This window comes from Drosophila virilis, chromosome 2 (genome assembly GCF_030788295.1).
Source record: "Drosophila virilis strain 15010-1051.87 chromosome 2, Dvir_AGI_RSII-ME, whole genome shotgun sequence".
NCBI classification, from domain to species: Eukaryota; Metazoa; Arthropoda; class Insecta; order Diptera; family Drosophilidae; genus Drosophila; species Drosophila virilis.
This window is the reverse complement of record NC_091544.1, coordinates 26,525,484-26,543,899: the sequence shown is the minus strand read 5'-3', so window position 1 is coordinate 26,543,899 and position 18,416 is coordinate 26,525,484. Positions and strand designations below refer to the sequence as shown.

At 38.2% G+C, this 18,416-nt stretch overlaps 1 protein-coding gene across 2 annotated transcripts in view; it reads right to left on the bottom strand.

Moving 5' to 3' along the window:
* The window catches only part of LOC6633034 (serine/threonine-protein kinase 32A), a 28,381-nt gene extending 14,620 nt beyond the window's left edge, over positions 1 to 13,761 (bottom strand). The window contains exon 1 of one of the 2 annotated variants that reach the window (XM_015170555.3): positions 13,438 to 13,761. The gene's annotated coding sequence lies outside the window, so the exon portion shown is untranslated. Of the gene's footprint in view, positions 1 to 1,056; positions 1,341 to 13,437 lie in introns of those variants that run through there. The other variant, XM_015170554.3, reaches the window with a different exon arrangement.
* Positions 13,762 to 18,416: the final 4,655 nt, after the last annotated feature.

Genomic DNA, 18,416 nt, shown 5'->3' with positions numbered 1-18,416 from the left:
GGGCATAGATAAATCAAAATGCTGTTTCTGGCCAAAACCTATCCAGCTGAAGATGCTCCATTAATCGCATGTCAAAGGTACAAACGGCAATCCACAACTTGGATTGGAATACTTAGCAACCCCAACGGGCGGGCAAAGCAACCACCCGACGCTGGCTCTCTAAAAATCAAGAGACACCCAAAAACAGGGGACCAGGGTTCAATGACATGAAAAAAAAACCTAACACAAACACACACACGAACACACACAGAGAGACATAATCCCGCACACACACGCGCTTCTACATGTATGCGTACACTTATTTGCGGAAAGAAAACAAAATTGACTTAAGTCGGGGCCAGAGTTTAAAATATTTTTGATATGGCAGCTCCGCCATTTAAGATTCTTATGCTTATGACTTGAGTAAACGCTTTAGTTTCGCAGCTTGGGGTCCTTGGCTGTGGTTGGGGCTCGCCTTCAGAATTTATCGATTGGCATTGCCGGGTGGCTGAAGCCACTCATATATGCATATTAACCGCGTATCCAAATTGCACAAGTTAAGTTATTCAAATTGCACTCGTTACATCTTAGCTATTTCTGTGTTAGTATATGCAGATTTACATACACTTACAGAAAAATCACATCAAGTGTGAAGCTTTTTAATTTCAAAACCAAATTTAAACTTTTATCTAAAAATAAAAGGTCGATCAATTTTACCTGAACTTGTTCTTGTTTCTTGTTTTGTTTACAATTATGTCACAGTTTAAAATAAAGGATTAGTAATTCTAAGAAAGCTTTTAATTCCATGTGAAGTATAATTTATAATTTGAATTTTAAGCCTTATTCGACTGTATATTGAAATCAAGGATTACTAAATATTATAAATGAAAAACTATCATGTAATACGCTTTGCGCTTATTTCTGATAAATAAATTCTTGTAGGAATCATTTTATATTTATCTTAAGCGTTTATTAAAATACATTTTTAATTGAACAAAATCCAATGTACCCAAATAAAAGTATGTAAACAAAACGATATATATTTCAATTAAGAATCTCATTTTTCGCTAAGTGTACCTTTGTACTCGTGAACATTGTTGCGAATTTGTTGTTGTTGCATGTTAGGCGTTCTCAAAGCGGCCACAACAATTCGTAAACATATTCCTGTTATTTCACTTTGAACTCCCGCTTAGATATGACTGTGCTTTGCCAGCTAAAGTCACGCGATTGTTAAGAAAAGTACACGCGCTTACGCGCGCACACACACACACACACACGCACGCACGCACTATCAGAAGTACCGTTATTGTGAAACTTGATTAAGCTAATGCGGCGCAGTACCGTTTGTGGGAGCTGCCAAAATTCAACTAACGCACAGCTAACAACTGTTGTTTGCCACGCTGACTGTTTATTATTTATTATGCTGCCAGCGTTGCCAGACAGTGCGCACAGCACGTTAGCTTAGCACGCAGACTCTTAGCTTTTAAGAGAGCCAAAGAGAGTCGTATTTGTTGGTTTTTTTTTGCATTGGGCGCTTTATGAATGAGCGCCAATTAGCCAAGTTGGCTAGCCAGGCTTTATTATCATTATTATTATTATTCGTATGCCAATGCTTAAGGCGGCCATAGAAATTGGTTTAGCTGCTTTGCTGTGCTTTAAACGCAAATTGATTGCTAATATATTTTACGACATTTTTGTCTACATTAGTTAAGTAAATGTCTTATCTTATCTCACATATTGTGCGGGCTGAGGGGTGCGAGGTGCGTCAAATCCAATGATGCTTCGAGTAGATTTTCTCGTTACTTATGCACATACATGTATGTATGTGTATGTGCGTGTGTGTGTGTGCGTGTGTGTGTTAAGCTGTTGTAAGCTCTATTGGAAACTTTGTTCTGCGTAAGCGATATGTTGGAGTTGGTGCGTCGTGCCACCTGGGCTCAGGTGTGCCATCTTTTGTGTTGGGCAATTCGTTTTTTTTTTCATAATTTCTTTTATTAGCATACTTCTGTGCGCCGCACGCACTGTTTACACAATTTCATTGTTGATTATTTTGGTATTGCCTTGCAGAGCAAAATTAAAATAAAATGCAAACACACAACAACTGCAGACAAGCTCGCTTTAAGCTGTATTTAATTTCAGTCAAGTCGAAACTGTGTGCCCGATGCGCGGCAAGCCCAATAATCCAATTCGGTTAAAGTGTGTTACAGCCTCTTTGGGCGCCTGTGCGTTGGTGTTGGTGAGTGTGTGTGTGTGTGTGTGTGTGTGTTCATGTTGGCGTTGGTGTGTGTCTGTGTCAACAAAGGGCCTTAAAGCGCCATTTTTTTAGCACGGCCAAGTGGCCGTCTGCATCTGTGTGCGCCTCACATGCTTTATGCTTTATCCGAGGTTTGTGCCAACTTTTCTCCACTCTTGCCGAGAGCATTTGAGTTTGTTATCTGCTAGGACATGCATTTTTTGCGGATTTCACATTTTTAAATTTATGAGTTCTGTATAAAATCAAACTCAGACTTTACTCAACCTTACTTGAAGTAAAAGCAATATCTAATCAATTTTGGTTTTTCGACCAAAGAGTGTCGTCACAATTCGGCGACTGAAGAGTATCTGGGTAGGTGTATTTTATATTTTTCTTTTGTTTTCCCCAAAGATTTAGGTCGAATGTCGTTGTTGCTTTTGTCTTAACGTCGCCCGCAGACGACATAGACTGTATCTGGGCTTATCATGGAAGGTGACATACAAAAAATGACGTTAAAAAGAAAATGTAAACTTTTAATTTTGAATTTGCCGTTGCCGTTGCCGAGCAGATAAATTAGAAACAGCTGGATTTGAGGCCTAAATTAATTCAATTTGCTGCATTAAATGTAAATAAACCCAGTTAAGGCCGCAGTGCTTGTATTTTTCTTAACTCCTTTTAACATTTTGAATGCGTTTCGTACTTGCCGCGAATATTGAGCACTGTATTCCAGCTTTTATTTGCATTTGCCAAACGATTCGCCTGCTCTGGCCACCTGCATAAGCTGCAATTTGCCGCCTGTAACGAGCTATTTGCCAGGACCTTTAGCAAGGAAACATAAAGCAGCTGGACGAGTCCTTTAAGCCAGTGGTGAATGTTTTACCCTTCAATCAGATAGCTTTGTATTATATTGCATGGCAGCGTATTTATTAAATAAAAAAAAAAAAAACAAGTCTATTATTTAGATATTAAATTACATTTTATTGGAGATTTTTCGCATGTTAGCAAATGCAGCCTTGTAATGGAATTTCCCCCTTTTAAATGCTTGAGAAATTTGAGAAATTTGAGAATTTAATATTTTTCTAGCTCGAAGCTTGGTCAAACGAGTAATTCGTTTGCTTCATGGCGGAAAATATTTTATTTTATTTTTTGCCTTATCCAGCTGCCTTTATCGTATCATACAGAAAAGTGCAAAGAATAAGGTCGCGTCAAAGTCAGGCCAGCCTTATTAATTTTCTTTGTTGAATGCTGCGTTAAAGTGTTGCATGTTGCCACTCCAAATGACAGCCGCAACATAGCAAAAATAGTGTACACAAAAAATAAAAAAATACAATAAACGAAGCTTCAAAGGAAAATACCAATTAAGTTACATGTTGCTTTTAAATTGCCAGACAAAGTTTTTCTGTTGCAACAGCCACCTTTGGTGGGGGGGGGGAGCTTTGGGGCATGTTCTGTGGACAGTCGACAACTGAAACAGTTGCACTTTCCGTGCTTCAGTCATCAACAATAAGCCCGACGTTAAACGAGAAAAATCAGTGTGCTTCCCAGAAAATTAAGTTAAATTCATGGAATCGTGCAGCGAATGTTTATCGAATGGATTCAACCTTGGAATACGCTCAAATCCAATCAAATTGAAATGCTGTCGGCACAAAAACCAGAGACAAACATTTCCCTGTTCCTTAAAAGAATTTCTCTGCAAAACTTGTTTTCACTTTTTCGCTTAGAGTTTTTGCCATGCAATTTCCCATTGCTAACAAAGTGTAGCGAAATTCTTTTTGGGAATTGTCGAACGATGATTTTGGTTTGCGTTGAGTGCATGGAAATGGAGAATGCCAGTAAACATACGCAACTACCAGTCGAACAATTGTTTGTTGTTTTTTGCCTGCCAAGCCCATCAAGCGCTACATTATTTTGTGCATTACACATTTAGGTAAATATTTACAAAGTCTGTGTACTTTTTTGGATCAGCAGGAAGCTGCTTTTAAACTTAAAACCAATGCCAATTTTTAGCCTGGTATGGCATAGTTGGCATGGCATATCTGAGAAAGATACTATACTAAATTCAATATGGTATTATATTATATTATTATCACATAACAGCATGAGTGCTGGGTACTTCCTCGACACATACGGTACATGGTTACCGCCAAAACTTGTTTTCCTTTTTCCATCAGGATATCATATTATACCCGAGTGTGCGATTTGATCACTTAAAAGCTGAGTACAGGGTACATGCCGGTCGCATACATCCCATCGCTTATTTCAACTGGCTTTTGTAAGCAGAACTGTGGCGTACCTTTTGTATTTTTAATTGCTGCACAGCTCACAAAAGCTATGCATAAGCCATGTAAAATTGCTATATTTTTACAGAAATTGGCTGGAATCTGAAATGCGCACGATTAATTGGCAGAGAGCTAAGCTTGGTCGTAGCTCATGACAGATGGTTAAATGGCCTTAAAAATGTTTAATGAGCCGACATCGCGGTAATTGCATTGCATTAATTAGTAGCCCAGCACGTCGTAGTTCAACGCGTTATTTCTGGCCCTTAAACGCATTAATTTCCAGCCATTTCTCAATTGATTTAACGTCGTTCAGTGGACCGTTTGCCTTGCAGCCAGCAGCCAGCAGCGAACTACAACCCACATTTGCCGCTTTAAGCTCAACAAATACTAAAAAAAAGAAAAAAAGTGCACACAAGCACCGCAGGCTCACAACAACTATTTCCATGGAACCCTTTCATATTATGTTACACTTTTTGCTCACCTCTGACCTTGTTTAGAAGTGCGAACCAAATCCTCGCCTTGCGCTGACCACAATTGCGAGTCGTTAACAGCATTCATATTCATTGGATTTAATTGCATTAAATGTTAATGGCAAAAACTTGTTGTCAGCGTGAATGTAATCTAGGTAATTAAGATTGTGCAGAAGGGCTGAGCTCGACTAAACTTGTTGCTCGCAAGGTCCACACCTGCATTAATCCTCTGAAAAGTCAACTTTAATTGTAGTTTAATTTGTGAATGGTGTTTGTTTGCTCAACTTATTTTGTTACCGCTCGCGAAAATACTTTAATTTATAAATAGAATTTTTTTTATCCAACATTATAAAAGGTCATACACGACGAAGAGTTCAAATACAGCAACACATTTTTAATTATTATGTTTTCTTTATACCCTGAACCCATTAAAAATGGGCATAAGGGTATATTGTATTTGTGCAAAATCCAAATGTATGTAACAGCCAGAAGGAAGCATCTCCGACTCCATAAAGTATATATATTCTTGATCAGCATCAATAGCCGAGTCGATCTAGCCATGTCCGTCCGTCCGTATATATGAACGCAAGGATCTCAGAACATATAAGAGCTATAGAGCTATGAAATTTTAGATGTAGGTGCTCCCAGTGCCTGCGCAGATCGAGTTTGTTTCCGATAATCAATAACTTACTCCGCTTCCAAGCAATCGATCAAAATGGATATCGATATCCTGTTTTTTGGGCAATTTTGGTAACTAATAAGAGCTAGAGTCCCCAAACGTGACATATAGCTTCTAAAATAGAATATATATATGCATTTGATGTTGGAAGAAGAGGGTTCAGGGTATCCCCAGGTCGGGAGCTCCCGACTAGAACCTCTTGTTTTTTTTTTTAGATTTTTTGTTAAACAGAAACTGTAAAGTGTTGTAAATAATTAAATTAAACAAATATTAATTGAAAAAATTGAATCAACATTGGAGGGCGCAATACAATAGTAGGATTCTGACGTCACATAATCAACTCACAGAAATAAACACAGTCACTCTGGCAGCAGGTCCCATGCATGCTAAAGCTTATATTAAGCATTAAAATATGTTAATCCCCAATTTGAAGCCAATAAACCATAATACATTATTTTTACTGAGAGAAGAGTTATGTGTTATGAGGTAATATTTTATTTAGACTTAAGGTCAGTTTCACAAAACATTTGATGGTCCCTCAAAACTTTTTCATGAACAGCAGAATTTGCACATACATTACCAATGTATGTGGTACGTATGCCAGGCAAATTTTGTGTAAATTTTCTGTTTGTCTTTGCAACAATGTTGAAATTGAGGCAAACACATTTTGCGGCACTTTACGTCCCTCGAGTCCATGTAACACATATTGCAACACTTTTTGGCCAAATGGCAGCTGTCCAAAGGAGATTTAAATTTGTTGTTTTTATTATTGTTGTTGTTGTTGTTGTTGGTTAATGGCAAACAAGCTTTGAACTTTGCCTGAACGCCTCCAGTTGTGATAAACAAGAGAGCCAACCCAGGTCCAATGAACAATAAATTGTGGGTGGTGGCTGTTTGCTGGAAGCAAACAAACCTTTTTATGGTCATGCCGTTTTTATTATGTTGTCTTCTTCACATCACGCTGGGATCGGTAAGTTGTCGAAACAGATGTCATAACAGCCAAGCATGTGCAATAATAATCGCCCGCCGGCGACAGAAAAAAACAAAACAAAAAACAAAAAAATGACAGCCATGGCCATTCCGAGCGTTACGAACGTTGATAAGACCCGCAGAATTGCCGTGTGGAGCTCATATCAGTACTAAGTGCCCGCTGCTGCCCCATTTTGGGGTAGTTGCATTTTATTGATGGTTCTCATATGACATGGACACATCCATCTCTGACCGAATATTCAATGGCCATGCATCAGTGAGTGGCATTTATGACTCTAAATGATTGTCCAGCCATCTATCTAACTGGCATGTCATTAAAGACAATTATCGCAACGACTGCTGGTTGCTCTTAATGGCCAGCAGGCTTATGGCCATGGCCAGAAGCGCGCAGCTACCATACAACTTGCACATGCATAATTGACAGAGCCAAGAAACGGGCTGATCGAATCAATTATTTTCCTTGTTTCTGGCGTTCATTGCGTTCACCTCATAAATACTTAATTAAGTTGCTTGACTATGCAATCGATCGATTGCCAAATATTTTTGGCATTTCCGCACAACTACGTGAAAAGCACTTGCTCTCTTTATTTATAGAAATTAATGCAAATAAAAACGCTTTCAATTGAATTAAAACCTATCCTAAATTTATGGCTATTTGGTTTAATTAGAGAAAGTAATGACTCATTGCTCATTGCCCATGAGTGGCAGTCTTGCTTATCCTTATTCGCAGTCCAAGCCATTTGTTATTTAATCATTTCACTGCCAATTATGCTTGCATTTATCAACCTCATTGCACTCAATAAGGGGATCCCGCCCACAGTTGTGCACATGCATTGCATCCGTTAATGAGATTCACACATAATGCCAGCACAAGAGCAGAGTGTGCTCCATTGTACGTGTCTGTATGGGAAGATATGGAGAGGGTCTGGTGGCAAGGGATTGTCTTGCACAAAGCAGCACTGCGTTTGGCAGAGCGCATTAAAGGGGCTCCGGCAGAAAAGCTTTTCATTTAAAACACGCAAATACCCGCAACATATTTTCTTTTCCAGTATTAAACTGTTGTGTTCGAGGTCTGAGACGGAACCCAAAGGACTCTTGAATACAAGTACGGCTAACGCGCCGCTTTATTGTGCATGGCACACAATTATGGCGCACAAAAGTATGCAACAAAAATATATTTCTAAAGCTAAATGGTAAAGTATAAATAACAAAGTGAAACAAGTCGAATATTAAATATACTTATATGAATGTAGAAGACACGTATGTTTTTTAATTCTTATAGTGTTTTTTATTTATGTAGTCATATGTTGATATATATTGAGGCTCGTAGCTGCCAGGAGGAGGAGCAACAGGAGCAACAGTTTGTGATTCTAAAGCATGTTAGGCAAGCTGAATGTGAAAGAATGTATGATTAGAAGATACTCTATTTTTTAAATAAACACTAAAAAGTTAATAGGTTAACCTATACGTTCTATTATCAGCAGACTTTGGAGTCAAGTTTAGAATTGTGAAGCTTTAACTTGTTGAGAGTTGCGGCATCAGTTGACGCAGAAAAGCCAGTGTGGAAAATCTCTGTGTGGAAAATGGTAAACCAAGGCCTTTCAACTTTAAGCCCATGTTTACAAAATCCATTTAAAATACCGTTTGAGATGATTACGAAACACTAAAGACTCTTGGTAAAATTCGGGTTCAAATTAATATGGGTAATTAACTGATAGCTTAATATATTTGCCCCGTATAAAGCCCGCAAGCTTTTAATAAATTTTCGAGAGCCCACATTTTCCAGATTTTGTGAACACAACTTCAATTAAATGCGATGCCTCGTGTGCTTGTACGATTTGCTCATTATAATAAATACATCATATAATTAGCCACATTCGGGGCAACATTTTGGCAAAACTGTTAGTAATCTGACCAAGCCAGTTGGCAAAACTTTTGCCAAACTAGGCCACAACAAGCGAGTGCATGGTTTGCATCCAAAAGTGAGCCTTTCAAAGTTTGACTAATTAAGCTCTTTAGCTGGAGTTCTGTATTTGATTGCACACATTTTGCCAGCTAATGCGTTTTGAGTGCTGGCTAAACCAACCTGGGCTAAGGCTCTCTTCATTAAGTATATGACACCGGGCCCAGGGCCCAGACTCATTTTAATCTAATGAAGCGCACTGGCATCAAACCAACTGAAGTGTGTAATTTTTGGCCCAAAGGCAATTCCAGGCCAAAGTCGATATGTCGTTGGCAATAAGACTTGTTGTGCCTCTGTTTGCTGTGTTTTCCGTGCCACTAAAATAACAAAACACTCGAACGTGATGTCATGTCTTTATACCCCTCTGTGCCCAACAGGGTGTGTTTTTTGTAGCCAACAGTCAAGAGACCAAGTCTAAGGCAAAAGGCAAAAAGTAAATAAACTAGAAACAAGATTAATGCTGTTCTCTCTCTCTACCTCTGACTTTTCTGTGTATCAGATCTTCGAAAAGCAGCATTCCAAATATTTGCCAGACAGCAAAAAACGACTTTAAAATGTTTCTTCGCTCAAGAATGTCAAAAAAAAAACACACACACAACGCAAAATAAATAACTACAGGTGTTGGCAGGCAGTAAAAGTTTCACTTTGACAACGATAAATGGCAGACGAACTTTATTGACACCTGGCGTTTAAATCCTGCCAAAGGACATCAGCCTGACAGCAGTGACAGTCAATGTGTGTTTAGTCAGACTAAACTACGAGATCGCTGGTATTTTGTTTAGTTTTTAGCTGAAAGCAATCAAAAATTGTTGGCAAAGTTAAGAAGTTCAAATTTCGCAAATAACAAACTATTTACAACTTTCAGTTTTGTCAACCATAATGTGTTTAAAACTATGTCCTAAAGGCATTTGTAAAATATCAACAATACCAGCCACTAAGCCAAACGAGCATTTTAAAGTTTACGCATTGCCACAGCCTTATCATAACTAAACCGATTAACATGATGAACATGTTTATATCCTGCAGCCATTTTGTATTGTAAACTGTTTGTGTGAGTTTCATATATTTTTTATATTTTTTCATGACTATTTTGATCAAGTAAATGTCTATAAATTCCTTTGTACTACTTGATCTCTCTCTCTCTCTCTCACTCTCTCTCTCTCTCTCTCTCTCTCTCTCTCTCTCTCTCTCTCTCTCTCTCCTGCTGTGAGAGTGACCGTATTAACGTCTGTGCATACAAGCCATTGAAAGTGTGACCTCACTATCCTTCTATCCTAACAGGAAACGGATGTCATCAACGCACCTATAAAATATGCATTATTCAATACCACCTTTAAAGATTTAAAAGAAGAAATCTTATCTGCTCCATTTTCTTCTTATCGATAAATATAGATGATAGCCACAGTATTTATGTATATGTATATATTTATATATAGCTTTGTTAATATCTCACTACACAAAAACAATGCATTTTTGTAACTATTGCCGTTTTGTATCGGAAAAGTCCTAATTATCTGAAAACTGTTTGAAAAGTTAGTAAAGAAGAAATTATTTATGGTGTGAGACTAATGGAAAAAGAGAAGCCACATCTGTTTAGATTGTATGTATGTGTTTGCATGTAAATATGAGTGTATGTATGTGTATAATAAGTAACCGGCAACTCTCCTGCCAAGAGCCAAAACCCATTACAAATGGGTAAAAAGGGCATAATGTATTTGTGTTCGTGTAGCTTTAGAAAACCAAACTTTGCAACTTAGTGTGTTGCACTTTGCAAATTGAAAAATGTTCGTTTTAATTAGTTACTTTGCGAAAAAACTTTAAATTCATATTGCGAATGTTAGAAAGCCCGCAGAATGTGATAGTTACATGTCTGTAGAGAACAGAATAAGCCCGCAAACGTGTTTTTAACAAATTATGTTTAATTTTTGCTAAATTCTATCCAAATGCCGTTTAATGTGTTTGGCTTTGGAGTTGTGTGTGTACGGTTAATTAATGTCCGTTGACATGGTATCGTGTTATGCAAATTAGCTGGTTAAATGATTTAAAGTGATTAGCTCGCACCCAAAAGCGCACACATACAGACAGACACGCACACAGACACGCTAATTTATTATAGTATGTGAGCTGTAAGCTCATTTGGCGGGAGGTGGGGCCAAAAAATGTAGGATAGATTCAATTAGCATTTAAAACTTGTTTGCACAGCGTTTAAGCCAGACTACACCAATTGGCCACTTTGTTCATTTTGGCCAATTTGATGCTTGACGTAATTGAAAGCAATGTCAACATTTCAGCCTGACAGTTCCCTGCCAGAATGGACGAAAAGGAAAAACACAAATATTTGCCAAACCGAAACGAATGTGCCTGTCGCTCTCTCTCTCTCTATCTCCCTCTCTCCTTATCTAAATATCAATTTCAGTTGGTGAATTAGAGAAAAGTTTGCCGCATTGAATTTGATAACTATTTCAGTTAAAAGTCTTACTGAAATTTTTGCAAGATATGCTTTTCATATTTCTGCAAAGACAATTGAAAATAAGTTGTTTACAATTGCTAGGATTTCAAGGAAAACTTAAATGTAATTGCCGGTCAAAGTTTTTCACTATGACCAAACTTTTTAGCGAAGTTCTTTTGGCCACAATTTTGGTCAATTTGTTGGCTTGAACATTAATTTTGAAGCGCCTCTGTGATTATTTAAGAACGCAATTGCCGTAACGTGCGCTATCAACAAATCGCCATTGATACTCATCCAATTTAATATATGTTTAGGTATATACAGGCCATTAAACAATCGCCAAGCGGCATTGTTACATTTTATTGCGTATACCCTGTAGTCATTCAAAGAGAGCACCGTATCGTTCTACAGATTTCAAATTTGCATGAGCATGCAAAGAGAGAGAGAGAGAGAGAGAGAGATAGAAAGAGCTAATGATAGAGAGATACCTTTCGAAGAAGTCACTTGCCACACAATAATAATAACTATTATACACTCTGTAAATCTTATCGACTAATTAAGCTAAGATTCACGAAAGTATAAGTGCCTGCATAATGAAAGGCTGGCTAAGTATACTATCTGAAAGCCTGGCTACAGGGTATTGACCAGTCAACCCAGCTCTGATGAAACACATTCAGTTGTTTCATATTGCGTTTTATGGCCGTGTCGAGTTCGTTTGCCCCCACAAAACAAGTCCAACAGTTGAGTCACGTGCGGCCAGAGCTTAAAATGGTGGGTGAGTATGCCACCAGAGCATATCCCAAATCTTGGGCAATCGTCTTAACTTGAATTTCGCACTGTTTACCTAAGAAGTACGTGTTGCCATTGGTTTTTGCTGATGTTGCTGGTATTTCTTCGGTCTCTGGCCTTAAGTGCTACACTTACTGTCAAAAGTGTGTTAGCAGCGTCTTCTTTTAACCGAATGGAGTATGGAGTATGCAAATACTAATAGGAAAGTTAACTTTTCAATGTTTGCACTGTTTATTCAACTCTTGAGTTTTCACTCAAAACAGACCAGCAAAGGCAATGTGGGTGAGGTCAAACTTGAGTATTCAAATTTAAATGAAACCAAAACACACAAATGCAGCAACATTTAAGGGTTTCAAACTGCTTGAAAGCCCAAGTTAAATAGATAGATATGTGTTTGGAGCAGGTGAGACAGCCAGGCTGAGTCCTTTGGCTGATTCTAATTAAACTGTCAGAAACATGGGTCACGCTTGTAGTCGGCCCAACTTCAAAGTATTTTGACCATACCATATTCAATGTTGCGGAACGAACCAAAGTCTACATTAAATGCTAATTTCCCTTTAAAGCGAAAGCAGTTTGGAAAACAATATCCTGTTTAAGACTAACCGCACCGTAAACAATTTGCATGGCCCGGCCTGACGGGAAATGAGTTTCGTGTCGCTATCCCCACAAATTCCGCAACAAGCTTTCGAAAAAAAAGAAAATTCCAACCACCCACCTTGCGACGCCATAAAGCATGCTACGGATTTTAAAACTTGCCGCCAGCTTAAACTAATGGCGCACATTAATCAAAGGACGCGTGTGCAGTTTGTTAAAAACCTTGCCATACGCTGTGCGTAGGCTTGTCAACGGGGCATATTAGGTATTAGGTTTCTCCCTCTTTGGCTACGAGTTGATATACGAGCATGCAATATAGAAAGTCGGACGAAGTCGCAATTCCAGACAGCTACTTTTTAGCTAACCTGAAGCGGGATCGCCATCAATAAACTCATTTACACGGTGTGAACAGAGTATAATCAGCTCCTTCTAAGTTATATAGCTCTCTAACATAAAATAAATTTTACCCCATTTAAATTACACTTTTCTGGTGCCCGAGAATTATTTATTTTTTGTGCATTTAGCTTTCTATCAGTTTTTTTTATCAAAGGCTTTTTGTTCAAATAAACTGGCATTTCATGGGTCACTCGTAGCGGCAGGCCTCATCGAAATAAATAATTATTTTATTCGTGTGAGCATCATAGCTTTCTACATTCTGGTAAAATTCAATTAGTGCACAGCCTGAGAGTGTGGCCCACGCAAACACACACACACACACACACTCCCCATCAGCTCAGCCCTCAACACTTTTGTGAGTGCCTCGGCAAAGGCTTTAATTGAATTTGCGGCATGCCACTAGCTGAAGTGCTTTAAAATGCCACGTATTTGGCATCTCGTATATTGCTGAAAAAAGGTACACAAAACGGGCCAACTTCTGTGCCAATTTGGCTAACAAAAGGCAGCTGCAAATAAACAGAAGACTTATTAGAGCAGCACAAATTGGACCTGCTCCTGTTGATTGCCTATGCCAAAAGCCGTTTCTATTTGTCCAGACTCACAGACTCGTACTCACGTTTGCCTATTCCGTTCCGTATTTCGTTGGAGCCGTGTGTTTAAGTTGCTTTTGCATGCGAAGCGGCGCCAGTGGATGATGTCTCAAGCCCCGTCGGCTTGTTCCTGGGTTGTTTATGTGTGTAAGTGATATTTATTTGCACATTGCTGGCGCCAGAGTCTGCCACACTCGAAACACACACAGCCAGCCCACACACATACACACACGCACACACACACACACAGCAAACGCAGACACAGTTTGACTGTCGCGTTGTCGTCTTTTTGGCCACGTTTATTAAACGTCCGACAAATTGTGGGTGCTCTTACGTTTAGCACCGCCACGTTCAATGTCCAAAAACAAACTGAAAGCAGACATTCAAACACTTGTCAGGCAATGCCATTAGCTGGGAGTATGCGCAGGCGCTTGAGAGGGCGAAAGAGCGGCTCAATGGGGCGGGGGGAGCTGATGCTGCTGGGCGCCCAATTCGAAGCTAAGCGTTTGTGGCAACAGCAATTGCAATAGCCGGAACTACACAGTCACAGGCAACAAGCGATAATTGTTGTCTTTTTTTTATTTTTTTTTTTTTTTGTACGACAATACCCTGTACATTTTATTGAGTGCATGTGAGCGAAAGTCAAAGCAAGCATATGCTTAAGCATTGATAAACTGGGTATCTACTAGTCATGAACTAACTTGTTTTGGCCAAAACTCTTAACGGCTTGTTACATTGGCCAGGCTTTTATCGCATGTACATATTTGCCGTTGCTTTCCTGTTGGCGTGGCCAGGAAGGAAATGCCTTTATAGCAAATTCTTGTTACACTTATCTATCTTATAAGCCAAGGCAATTACACACAATTCCATTTAATTTTCTCTTCTATTCGATTCACACATTTGTTTAAACAAAAATACAATTGAACAAACAATCGAAAACGCTGCGCTGGACAGTTAATTAAATCGACACAAACTCAACCAGGGTCAAATGAAAATGTTGAAAATATAAATGTTTCTTTTAAAGCAAGTACAAAATTGACCAAAGCGACATCATTTTATATCTGCTGAATGCATGTAAATTTGTATGGCTTAACAAACGAAAACGTCTAGAGTAAGCAATGCAATTCGGTATAGTAAGTAAAAGTAACAATAAATAATAATAAAAACCAGAGTTTATAATGTGATCTTGATTTTAATATTTTTTTTATTTCTCAATTCCATAAGTCAGCTGGACTTTGTTATAAAACACTGCAACAATGTTTACTCTTCGGAATATATACATATATATTTTTAAATATTTTTTTGGCACTTAATCTATTCTGTATTTCTTTGTGTTTAGCATAGAGTGTAAAAATAGCAACAATTCCATTGGCACCTGAGCAGGTGTGTGTGTGTGCGTGTATGTCGCTGTTTATTTATTGTGCACTTGAGAGAGCAGCACAAATACAATTAATTTGTTTGTGCAACAGACAAACACGCCGCACAGTCGCTGTTATGTTATTTATTTTTTATTGCGTATACGAACTGTGTGCCGCAGACAATTGTACAATTGAAATGCCAATCATTACAGTTGGCACAGACGGGATTTCAATGGCGAATGTGCTCTAAACTCAAATATATAACACCATTTCATGTGAGCTGCGGCAGCTGGTGCGGCGCGATTCAACGTAAACAATTTGCAGCCCGTCGTCTGAAAATGTTTGACGTCCCGTGGGTGTCATTGTTTTTAATATCGTTGCATAAATATCATAAATATGCTTTTGTCAAGCGATTGCATTTATAGACGTATTATTTCCTTCAGCGGGTGTGTTTGACTGTGTGTGTGTGTGCTTTTAGTTGTGGATTTGTTGACTTGGTCATTAGTTGACATTGAGCCCAACAGCGCAAAGGTCGACACGCCTCATTTAATTGCGTGCCAAAACAAAAACTATAAAAAACTTTCCATAGCAACAGAAACCTTTGACTTGGCCCATATTGTGCTGCTTTAAGCGTTAACAAGCTTTCGTGGCTGCCTTAGTCAAGGAATAGTCTATCATTCCAGCCAAAAGATTCATGTTTCTACAATTTCTCTTTTGCATCAGATCTTGACGTATTAGTTTCTCTTACATTTAAAGGAACGCCTTTTAAAATCTTCCAGTCTTACCTACTCGTACAGCTTACTTTTGTCTACTCAGTTGTTTTGCATTATTTGTCGACTGGGCGCACACGAAATCCGACAATAATAACGTACGATACATTAATGCTCACCACAGACATCGAACAGGACATATCCGTCCGTACACGAGTTACGCTCAAAAGGACATCATCAAAAGGGTAACCATAGTTAAGACCAAAATATGTCGACAACGTCTCTTTACTCATCTAGTACCCGTATGGGGCACTCGCATGGCTTCACTGTTGCTCCGTTGTTGTCCTTGTTGTGAGTCGAGCAGGTGGAGGCAATGCCATTGCCACCGGGTTGGAGAAAATTGCAACTCGGTTGGGTTTGCTTCAAGCCTTTGAAGTTGTTGTCAGGCGAACCAACCTGTTGACTGGAACAGCTAACGAGAGTAATTGGGAGGCGAAATGTGAAGAGTAGCAGCATATTCAAATTATAGAAATTATTTTTAATTATTTCAAATTCAAGTCAAAGGCAAGCAAATGATAAAGAATCAATTTTAAATCAGTAACAAAAAAAGTAGCTTCTAAATAGCCCTAAAGCTTGACATATGCATTTAGAGCGCCGACCTCATTAGAAGACTACAAAATGCGAGAAAGTACGAATAATTTTGACATGCCGAATATTTAATACCCTTGTCGATATTAGCCTTGCAGTTTTGCATGTGTGTAAGAAGGATGAAGTTCGTGAATGCTGAGTTTGTTGAAAACCCATTTGTCCTATAGAGCTATATGATATAGTCATGCAATCTTGATACGATAAAATAGTTGACAAATAAAATAGTTTTCCATATAAGAACCCACTTTTTGACCGATCTTTCCTATGGTATCTATACAATATAGCTATAACAGCTCTAACATAAACACTGCCTGGCAAGAGAAAGGCGGACCTATACAAAGTTTCAAGACGATGGTTCGCATAGAAAGAGAGTATAGCGTTGCACATTTCAGCACAAAATTAGAATACCCTCTACAAGGGTATGAGAGCTCACAAATATGAACACGAGACAGAAATTACGTTAATGGCGACAACGGCAAGGACAACGCTAACTGTCAGGATGTTAAGGATGTGAGTGAAGTCACATCGTGTGCATTTTGATGGCTGACACTGTCACTGTCACATAACTTGGGCTCAAGTGTGGCACACATGAGCATCATCAATTGCACAAACAGCCAAGCACCATAAGAGACAAAGGCATCAGGAATAGTGTGAATTAGTGTTAAATTTTTAATGAAATCCACCGCAAAGAACTGGAATTGAGGCGAGGGCCTGCACTAGCATCATGCTCAAGCCGGGTCCTCGAACTATACTCATTAGAGCTTGTTTAAAGACGCGTATTCATGGCGGCATAATATGGTCGGCCCAGGCAAAACGTTGTGATTTCTTTGACATTTCAAATTAAATATGCAAATGGGCGTGGGGCGTGGGGCGTGGGGCCTTCGGCGTCGGTAAATGGCGCCAACAACGGTTGCCATTTTGTTGATGTATCCTTTGCTCGACTGAATATGATTTTACTTTTTTTTTTCTTTAATTTTCTTCGTTTTTTTTTTTTTATCGATTTTGACTGCGACTGCTGACTGGAAACCGAAGTGACGCTGTATTATATAAATATGCGTAGGTATTATTGATGGCAATGTAATATGCTATCTTTACAGGAATGCGATGTTTTATAACAAAATTAATGAGCAATTTTACGTTGGAGAAGCTAATGTATTGTGACAGCAACTGTGCCTGGGCCGGGCTATAAATATTTATGGCGACACAAAAAAGAACAAAAAAAAACACCAAAAATCATTTCAAATTCAACCATGTACAAAACAAATATAAGGTATTAAGAACAACAGAGTAAAAATCCAATACGATATCCATTTTATATCTTATCATATAAGATATCCATATATATACCCAGAGCGAAAATATGTTTTATCTTAACTTCAAACATAAATCTCATTTCCACCTAGCTTGTTTTATTAACAGCATTTATTAATATTTTATATTATATATATATACAATATATATAATATATCAGGCACTTGACAATTGTTGTAACCCTTTTTTTCTCTTTTCTCTTTTTTTTTTTAGTTAATTTGGTTAAAGTTGAAATGGATTATATGGAAATATACGCACCGCTTGCAATTGCTGCGCCTGAAAGCACGCAGCATAATTTTCAACTTTTGTTTTCCTGGTATTTTAGCAGGAATTTCAATGAAAAATCTTGCACATCAGCGAGTTTCAATTGTCACAACGCAGCATACATACATATAAAGATGAGGTTTTTAAATCTTATATTATCTCTATATATATTTAAAACTGTTTGTCTTGACTGACTGACTGACTGACTGATTGATTGGTGATCAAAATCTGAAATTTTTACTGAAGCTACCTTGTGAGATGAAGGTTCATGTGTGTTAAAATCTCGAATCAGGTTTCTATGAAACTTATTTGTTTACAATCCGATCGACTTCAAAAAGAGATTAAAAGATCTTTCTAAAAATGCATTTCTCCTTGACGGAAATATGAATCAAAGAGAAATGAGAAGTGTAGAAATGCGATTGAGAGGTGTTCAAGGATTTGGAAAATTCCATCTGGCCGTGTTATCTAGATCTCCACATTCAAAATTATAATTCACAGTTATCATATCTCATGAAGCTTGCAGCTAAAAAATGTATTCTTTCATTTATGCAACCTTTGATAAGCATTTTCCATCAAAATAGGTCGAATCTGAAAAAAGTCTGTAACATGCATCAGTTTAATGTTCACAAACATCATTGAGGAAATTATCTGAAGCTTAAAGCAGAGTTTGGATTAAAAACTTAGTTGGAATATTGTCGATTGTATAACTGGCAA